We start from the raw sequence: 9,563 nt of genomic DNA on the forward strand, positions 1-9,563 counted from the left end.
CCAAAAATTAAAACCAAAAAAATCTAAAATTTAAAACTATTAAACCCGAGATTAAATAATAATAAACCCAGAAATAAACCCAGAAAGCAGCATACAGTAATAGTAATATATTGTAATATATTGTATTGTATAGTTATTATATGATATCATGTATGAGGATTTTATACATGTGAGTCACAAAACCAAAAATTAAAACCAAAAAAATCTAACATTATCAAATGATAAAATTTAAAACTATTAAACCCGAGATTAAACAATAATAAACCCAGAATTCAATTTAAGTTGAAGATAGTACCAAATCTGATCAACTAGAAGTGGAACCTCTCTTTCCTCCAATTTAGTTCATTCATAATACAATTTTAAACGAATATGAAGTTGAGTTCAGGAAAGACTCATTGGTAGGCATGGTAATTGATCACCCCATAGCATTCATCTGTGATCTTTTTGAAATCACAGTTTTTATAGCCTCCAATTTAGTTCATACAATTTTAAACGAATATGAAGTTGAGTTCAAGAGGAAAGATCCATTGGTAGGCATGGCAATTGATCACCTCATAGCATTCATCTTTGATCTTTTTGAAATCACAGTTTTTATAGCAAATAAGGGGAAAATATCAGTATCTTTTATAGCAAATAAGGAAAAAACTACTCAGCTAAACCAATTGCATTATTACATGTTACATTTCTTGCTGTTAATCAATCCCTTTGTTAATACTTTGAATGTAGCGATGGTAAAGCATAATCCATTTTTTCTAATTATTGTTGCTATGATATCATACGTATGAGTCCTATATCTACTGCTGTGGAGTGACAAAATTCAGGTTTTATTTCCTCCAGCTGATGCACAACCTCCTCCATATCTGGCCTTGGCCTTGCAAAAGGTGCAGGGTCCACACAATGCATAGCCAGTTGCAAAGTGTTAACTATCTCCATAATTAGAAAAAAAATTTCATCAATTCCAGGTCAAAAGCTTCATTAGTCCACTCTTCTTTCACAATGGAAGCAACCCAATCAGGAAGGTCCATCTCACTGTCTGCGGTCATGGGTTCTCGTGGTGCCTCGCCAGCCAGAAGCTCCAGCAAGACAATCCTAAAGCTGTATACATCTGTCTTGGTGGTGGCTTTCTTCAGTTTTGTGAGTTCAGGAGCCCCTTCTGTGGCAATCACATTAGAATTGGCATCGCAGTTGTCATCAACCTAGACAAGCCAAAATCTGCAATCTTGGCATTCAAGTTTGCATCAAACAGGATGTTGCTGGAAGTGACATTTCCATGAATGATGTTCTCATTGATGTGTAGATAAGCAAGTCCTTGCGCTGCACGAATTGCAATTTCCATTCTGGTGTGCCAATTCAAAGGTGTCTCTGTGCCTCTTGCTGCCAAGGAGAAGAAATCATTATTTCTGAGTAATTTTGAGTGATATAAGACCCAAATCGTTTAGGGTGCATTTCCTCAGTATTGGGCCATATACCGATAAAAGGTGAACTGATTTCATTTACATAAACCACATTTTAATGTAAACCTAAGTTTATCAAACTGTGCTCTTATTTGGGTAAGAAAAATACCATGAAGGAATGCTGCAAGGTTTCCACTAGGCATGAAGTCAAATTAAGATGCCTGATCTTCCCAAGAGCATTAGCTTCTGTCTCAAATTTTCTTTGATTCTTTGCTATTCGCTCCCTCAGCTTCTTCACTGCCACTTGATTCCCGTCCTCCAAAGTAGCCTTTTACACAGTTCCATAAGTGCTCTTGCCCATTTCTTCTGCAGTTGCACAAAGTTGGTCATCCGCTGTGGTATTGCTGTGAATATAAGACAACCATCTGTTGTGGCAACTACATTGGAATTGGCAGCAGTTGTCATCAACTTAGACGAGCCAAAATCTGCAATCTTGTCATTCATGATTGCATCAAGCAGGATGTTGCTGGAAGTGAGATTTCCATGAATGATGTTCTCATTGCTGCGTAGATAAGCAAGTCCTTGCCATGCACCAATTGCAATTTCCATGAATGATGTTCTCATTGCGGCATAGATAAGCAAGTCCTCGCCATGCACCATTTGCAATTTCTATGAATAATTTTCTCATTGCTGCGTAGATAAGCAAGTCCTTGCCATGCACCAATTGCAATTTCCATGAATGATGTTCTCATTGCTGCGTAGATAAGCAAGTCCTTACCATGCACCAATTGCAATTTCCATCCTGGTGTGCCAATTCAAAGGTGTCTTGTCTGTGAGCCTCTTGCTGCCAAGGAGAAGAAAACAGTATCAATCAGAGATTTCTGAGTAATTTTGAGTGATATAATACCAAATTCGTTTGGGGTGCATTTCTCTGGATTGGGCCATATACCAATAAAAAGTGAACTAATTTCATTTACATAAACCACATTTTAATGCAAGCCTAAGTTTATCAAACTGTGCTCTTATTTGGGTAAGAAAAATACCATGAAGGAATGCTGCAATATTTTCACCAGACATGAAGTCAAGGACCAAGAGTTTTTCATCTTTAGGTCCCCAGTTATAAGCTCTCAGAAGCAAGCAAATTAAGATGCCTGATCTTCCCAAGAGCATTAGCTTCTGTCTCAAATTCTCTTTGACTCTTTGTTATTCGCTCCCTCGGCTTCTTCACTGCAACTTGATTTCCCGTCCTCCAAAGTAGCCTTATACATAGTTCCATAAGTGCTCTTGCCCATTACTTCTGCAGTTGCACAAAGTAGGTCATCTGCTGTGAATACCAGACAACCATCTGCTGTGGCAATCACATTGGAATTGGAAGCAATTGTCATCAACCTAGACAAGCCAAAATCTGCAATCTTGGCATTCAATGCAATCACATTGGAATTAGCAGCAATTTTCATCAACCTAGACAAGCCAAAATCTGCAATCTTGGCATTCATGTTTGCACCAAGCAGGATGTTGCTGGAAGTGACATTTCCATGAATGATGTTCTCATTGCTGCGTAGATAAGCTAACCCTCGCCCTGCACCAAATGCAATTTCCATCCTTGTGTGCCAATTCAAAGGTGTCTCTGAGCCTCTTGCTGCCAAGGAGAAGAAAACAAGAAAACAGTATCCATCAGAGATTCCCAAATAATTTTGAGTGATATAAAACACAATTCGTTCGGGGTGCATTTCCTCAGGATTGGGCCATATATCAATAAAAAGTGAACTAATTTCATTTACATAAACCACATTTTAATATAAACCTAAGTTTATCAAACTGTGCTCTTATTTGAGTAAGAAAAGTACCATGAAGGAATGTTGCAAGGCTTCCACCAGGCATGAAGTCAAAGACCAAGAGATTTTCATCTTTAGGTCTCCAGTAATAAGCTCCCAGAAGCAAGCAAATTAAGATGCGCTATTCGCTCCCTCAGCTTCTTCACTGCAACTTGATTCCTGTCCTCCAAAGCAGCCTTTTACACAGTTCCATAAGTGCTCTTGCCCATTACATATGCAGTTGCACAAAGAAGGTCATCTGCTGTGAATACCAGACAACCATCAAAGTGTATAAGCTTTCCTCCTTCGACCACAGCAGCAGTGCCCTTCTCTCCCGCAGCTTTGCCAATAGATTTCCGACCCAAGAAACAGAAGAGGAGAACTAAACCAATGATCATCATCAAGCCAAGAATGCTCCCAGTAATAATTAAAATGAGCCATATAGTTTTAAGTATTCTTCCCTTCTTTCACAGTTAGTTCGATTGAGATACTGCTGGAGACCCACTTGGTGATAAGGACTGATTACACAGTTCCATAAGTGCTCTTGCCCATTACATATGCAGTTGCACAAAGAAGGTCATCTGCTGTGAATACCAGACAACCATCAAAGTGTATAAGCTTTCCTCCTTCGACCACACCAGCAGTGCCCTTCTCTCCCGCAGCTTTGCCAATAGATTTCCGACCCAAGAAACAGAAGAGGAGAACTAAACCAGTGATCATCATCAAGCCAAGAATGCTCCCAGTAATAATTAAAATGAGCCATATAGTTTTAAGTATTCTTCCCTTCTTTCACGGTTAGTTCGATTGAGATACTGCTGGAGACCCACTTGGTGATAAGGACTGATTACAAGGGGTTGTAATATCGTATCCACACAGACCCAAATTCCCTGCAAAAGAGGTAGCATTGGATTTTCTTGCCAAGTACGACGGGGCAGGACCACGAAGCCGGTTGTCAGAGACATTGAAGCTCTTAAGATTGCTATGCCTTACTAGAGTAGATGGAATGACACCATTCAGTTTGTTAATTGATAAATCAAGTAATGACAGGCCAGTGATATCTCCAATGGACAGTGGAATCTGTCCAGTCGAATTGTTGTGTCTCAGACACAGGGGTTACCATTTTCTGAAGATTTCCTATTTGGCTGGGAATGGTATCGCTAATTATATTGTGACCTAAATCTAATTGGTTAAGAGAAGTAGGATTGCTGAGGTGTTCACTGAAACTTCCATTCAATCTATTATAGGATAGGTCAAGGGCTTGGAACTGTTTAAGATTGCCAAGCTCATTCGGAGTGTGTCCTTGAAGTTGATTGTGACTCAGGTTAAGTTGCTGAAGCTTTCTCAGATTTGCCGGTGAGGGGGAACGCTTCCAGCAAATGCATTGTTCTCGATATTCAAGTACTGGAGCTGGTACTCCTGCTTTCCTTCACCCTGTGTATTAGGCAATGAGCTCTGGAGATCGTTATTCTGGAGGTTTCTAAATGTCAGAAGGATTCTGAGCCAGGTCTGCAGGAAATGATACAGTGAGGTTGTTGATGCTCAAGTTAACTCTATATAGGTTGCTTGAACTTCCAATCCCAAGAGGAATAGCCCCACTGAATAAATTGTTACTCAGATCCAGATCTTGAAGGGAAGGAGAATTACCAATCCCTTGTGGAATGGTACCAGAGAGCTTGTTGTTAAAGAGTTACACCCGCTTAGGTTCCTCATAACAGCCAGGGAACTTGGCACTGCACCGGCTAAGACATTGTCATGCAGATTCAGCTTTCTTTGTGTAGTGAGCTAACCCACTTGCTCAGTAATACAACCTCCCAAACCCATAGTGAGCTAACCCACTTGCTCAGTAATACGACCTCCCAAACCCCTCCATGGAATCTGTATAGAGATCACTTGGCCATTAACACATTTGATTCCAAGCCATCCTTCAGAGCATGCTCCAATCCCACTGTCACTCCAGCTCTTCAAAACACCTCGAGGATCATCAAGGGCACACTTGAAGGCCCCAAGAGCCTGATGATCCTGTTGTGTGACAATCATCCCATCATCAGATTTCCCGGTGAGGGGGAACGCTTCCAGCAAATGCATTGTTCTCGACATTCAAGTACTGGAGCTGGTACTCCTGCTTTCCTTCACCCCATGTATTAGGCAATGAGCCCTGGAGATCGTTATTCTGGAGGTTTAGAAATGTCAGAGAAGGATTCTGAGCCAGGTCTGCAGGAAATGATCCAGTGAGGTTGTTGATGCTCAAGTTAACTCTATATAGGTTGCCTGAACTTCCAATCCCAAGAGGAATAGCCCCACTAAATAAATTGTTACTCAGATCCAAAGCTTGAAGGGGAGGAGAATTACCAATCCCTCGTGGAATGGTACCAGAGAGCTTGTTGTTAAAGAGTTACACGCCCCTTAGGTTCCTCGGAACAGCCATGGAACTTGACACTGCACCGGCTAAGACATTGTCATCAAGATTCAGCTTTCTCAGTGTAGTGAGCTAACCCACTTGCTCAGTAATACGACCTCCCAAACCCCTCCATGGAATCTGTATAGAGATCAGTTGGCCATTAACACATTTGATTCCAAGTCATCCTTCAGAGCATGCTCCAATCCCACTGTCATTCCAGCTCTTCTAAACACCTTGAGGATCATCAAGGGCACGCTTGAAGGCCCGAAATGCCTGATTATCCTGCTGTGTGACAATCATCCCATTATAATGCCCTGAAACACTCAGCAAGCCTGATTATCCTGCTGTGTGACAATCATCCCATCATAATGCCCTGAAACACTCGGCAAAAGTGCGAGGAACCAACATCACCAGCCTACTACCGCTAGTTTCTTCCTCTCTTTTCCCATAGTCTTCCCAAAAGAGCTTCAAGCACTATAGCTCCACTAGACCCTTCAGGGACAATATGCAAACCTACAAGCACAGATTAAGAAATTCACAGCTCCAACCTGCTTTACAAAAACAATTCAAAACAAGAGATCAGCTTTACAGCAACACCAACAATAACAGCTAATATAGTAATATGTTGTCTCTGTTAATCCCTCCATATCCAAAATAAATCAAAATGAGCAATGCATTTTCCTGTCTTCAGAAAGATATTGCTTGAGCATTAAATACATATACATTGCTTCTGCAATACATTGATCACAAAAACTAAATCATGTACTGCTTCTGCAATACCAATCTAGTCATTCTATACCAAAAATCAAAACACCATTTCTTTTAACCGAAGATTTGAAACTTCTTGGGCATGTGGATTAGGTGATTCTCAGGTTAACCCCCAAACCCATATAGCAATTGGCTAAGGATAGAACCTGGGCCAGTTGTGATAAACTCCCATGCTCTCAAATTTGGACTAGATGTGGTAAACTACAGATCTAGCCATTGATTGGTGGGTGAACGATCTTGGAATAATGTACGTTGAAAGTATTTGTCGTGTTTACATTCTTGAGATTGCCTAGAAATAGTATTGGGCAGATTTCAAGTTTCTTGAAAGATCATTGAACAAATTATTTTCAGCAACAAGAATTAAAAAATCTACGAAGTAGAACCATGACCTCATAGAGGTGAGGTGTACATTTTAGATTGGTAAAATTCAATAAATTTCAACATATTTGAAAACAAACACTGCTTTAACAACTTTACATATTGCGCACAAGCCGAATTTTTAGATTTGATACTCTGGAAAGCTTCTCTAACTAGTATAATACTGATGCTCCTCTAAGTTTCCACAAGTTTAGTAACTATTTCAGAGTGAGATTGTTACTCCTATTAGTGATCCTGCAACCCTAGGCATTTATGATCTTGGTGAACAACTTTCAAAAGCATTAGGCACTGTTTATATTCTTTAAAGTTGCAGCAATTTGGCATTATCTGAGATATATGTTCATAAGTTCACTTTACATTCTAAGCAAGTGCATTTGTAGTTGAAGCATTATTGTCAAATGGATTGAATTGATGATGCATTAAAGTTATTGAATACTCTAATTTATTCCACTGTTGATGGGATGGTAAAAGTCAATTAGGGAACTCTTTTTGACATCAAAATTTGTCTACAAAATGCACAAGAAAACATTGATTTTTTGCAGCTGGAGTCTCAGCTTCAGCTTCAGCGAGATGAGTTACAGTAGAAAAGGCATCCTTCTGAACTTGTTTTTGTTCAGAACAATCCCCTATTTGACTTTGAAACAGGATACTATCAGCAGCAACAAAGTCATCAAGTCAATAAAGTTGAGGTTGATTTAGATCAAGTGCCCATTTTAGAAGCAGATTTGCATACAGGTGTGGAAATTCAACGTTCACTTCCCGAGCCAATCATCAGTGCTTGGAAAGAGCTTGTGCATAACAAGCACAAAATTGGTCTTGGGTATCACAAGGATGTGTCCTCTCATATTCCAGATTACTCAAAGTCCATCCAGTTCCATAGTGCTGGGTTTATTCATGACAGTTCACCTTCAGTTGTTCCAGGTTCTGGTCCTCTTCCAGAGTAGCCACAACAGATTAAATGTCAACATTGTGACAGAGTTGGTCATATGAAAGATCATTGTTTTGATCTTCATCCATGTGAGCACTATCATAAAACCACTTATTCTTCAAACAAATGCTTCAAAAACAAGCCTCCTGCAAGAACAAATATTCATCTTGGATGGATCGCTTCTTGGCAATGGGCTTCAACAACCAAGAAGATATTTCAATCATATGTCAGAACTTGTTCTAGAGTATTGAACAGTCTTGCAGTTGAGTTTTCTCTATCTTCTCACCTTGTCTCTGACAGGGAGGGAGTGATGGTCATATACAAGCTTCAAAGCCACATCAAGCGAGCATGAGCCACAACTTTCCATACCATATTCAAAGTTGTTGCCAGAGACAGAGATGCCCTTGAGCATACCTTTGGTTGGTGGTTAGCCTTAAACCATCTATGCGGGGTTGAGACCTCCCTTCTTCCAAGTTGAAGGTCTCCCTCTCCAAAGCATTAGGGACACTTCCTCTAGTAGAACACTTCAGCTCTAAGTTGCATGAAGCGCCAAAATGTTTCGAAGTTTCCGAAACGGGTATGTTTAGAAACGTCACCTCCCAAAATAGGAAACATTGGCTGAAACGTCATATATATATATATATATATATATATATATATATATATATATATATATATATATATATAAGTGAATAACATAATATTTTGCAAGAAAAAAGGGAATAAGACCCATGGAATATTGACTCTCATATATGATTACATTATGGTCAAGTTTCGGAGCTTCAAGTACGGGTATGTCTCAAAACGTCGGGTTCCTAGAAGTTTTGTGCAACATAGCTTCAGCTTCTTGCTAGATTTGGAAGAGTTCCAGGAACTACACTAAGTTTTCCAATGTTGGTGGTCATCTTTAAACCATCACCTTATGCCAACATTTCAAAAAGCACATTCAGCCTAATGTTGCCATACATTTTTGCACATTTTGTATTACAGATCTCTTCTTGGACTCATACATATCCCTTCAGATTAAGGGGGGGAAATGTTGGACACGTAATCCTCTAAGGGGTGGTGTGGAAGTTGAACAGTTAACGGGAGTCCAAGAGACCACTTGGAATGTGAAATCAAGGGTCACTAGACTTGTATAAATATGTATCATTGTGAATAATAATGCATTCAAAGCTGATCCTTCATATCTTTTGTCTTCGCCACTGTTGTGTTTAACAAGATCAGGTGGAGGGAAAGGGAAAATGGAGGGAGTCAGTATTTTGTTGAGTCTTATACGAGTTTTATATGGGTTGTTCCCAATTCTTATATGAGTCGTTGTGTCAATAGCCAGACGAGTCTTATACAAGTACATGCAACATTGGATAATACCATGAAACCATGAGATTGTGTGAACAACAAATATTTCAACGGGTTCAAGGAAAAGATTATTTATGAGAAAAGCATGACTTACCCATCCTATCCACTACCTTTACACAATGTATAAAGTATCTTCACCACCTAACCTTATCACACTGTACAACTATAGTCGCTCACTATACAAAGTGAACAAATATATTTTAGTATGAGACCAAAAATAAAAGATATAATACACTAAATCACAAACAAATGGAATGACGAATTAACCATGCATGCGTCCCTTCTCATGACCATTGCCCACGCCCATGGAATCATTAGCCATAGAGAAAAGTAAGTGAATCATTAGCACACTAATTGATTGGTTAAAGCATTAGTATGGTTACTTGCTCCACATTTATGTTCTCATTCATGCGACAAGTTGTGTGGCTGTGTGTGTAATGAAAGTTGGATAAGTCTATCTTGTCTTGTCACGCCTTGCAATGTAGGTGGCATATCATTGTTGTATTATATTTGTCATCATTGGT

At 39.5% G+C, this 9,563-nt stretch overlaps 1 pseudogene; it reads right to left on the reverse strand.

The window, feature by feature from the left end:
• Nucleotides 1–376: 376 nt before the first annotated feature.
• Nucleotides 377–9,137, reverse strand: LOC149159176 (uncharacterized; annotated as a pseudogene).
• Nucleotides 9,138–9,563: the final 426 nt, after the last annotated feature.

This window comes from Pinus tabuliformis, chromosome 5_2 (genome assembly GCF_031772625.1).
Source record: "Pinus tabuliformis cultivar Carrire ecotype Pingquan chromosome 5_2, CPIR1, whole genome shotgun sequence".
In the NCBI taxonomy this organism is placed as follows: domain Eukaryota; kingdom Viridiplantae; phylum Streptophyta; class Pinopsida; order Pinales; family Pinaceae; genus Pinus; species Pinus tabuliformis.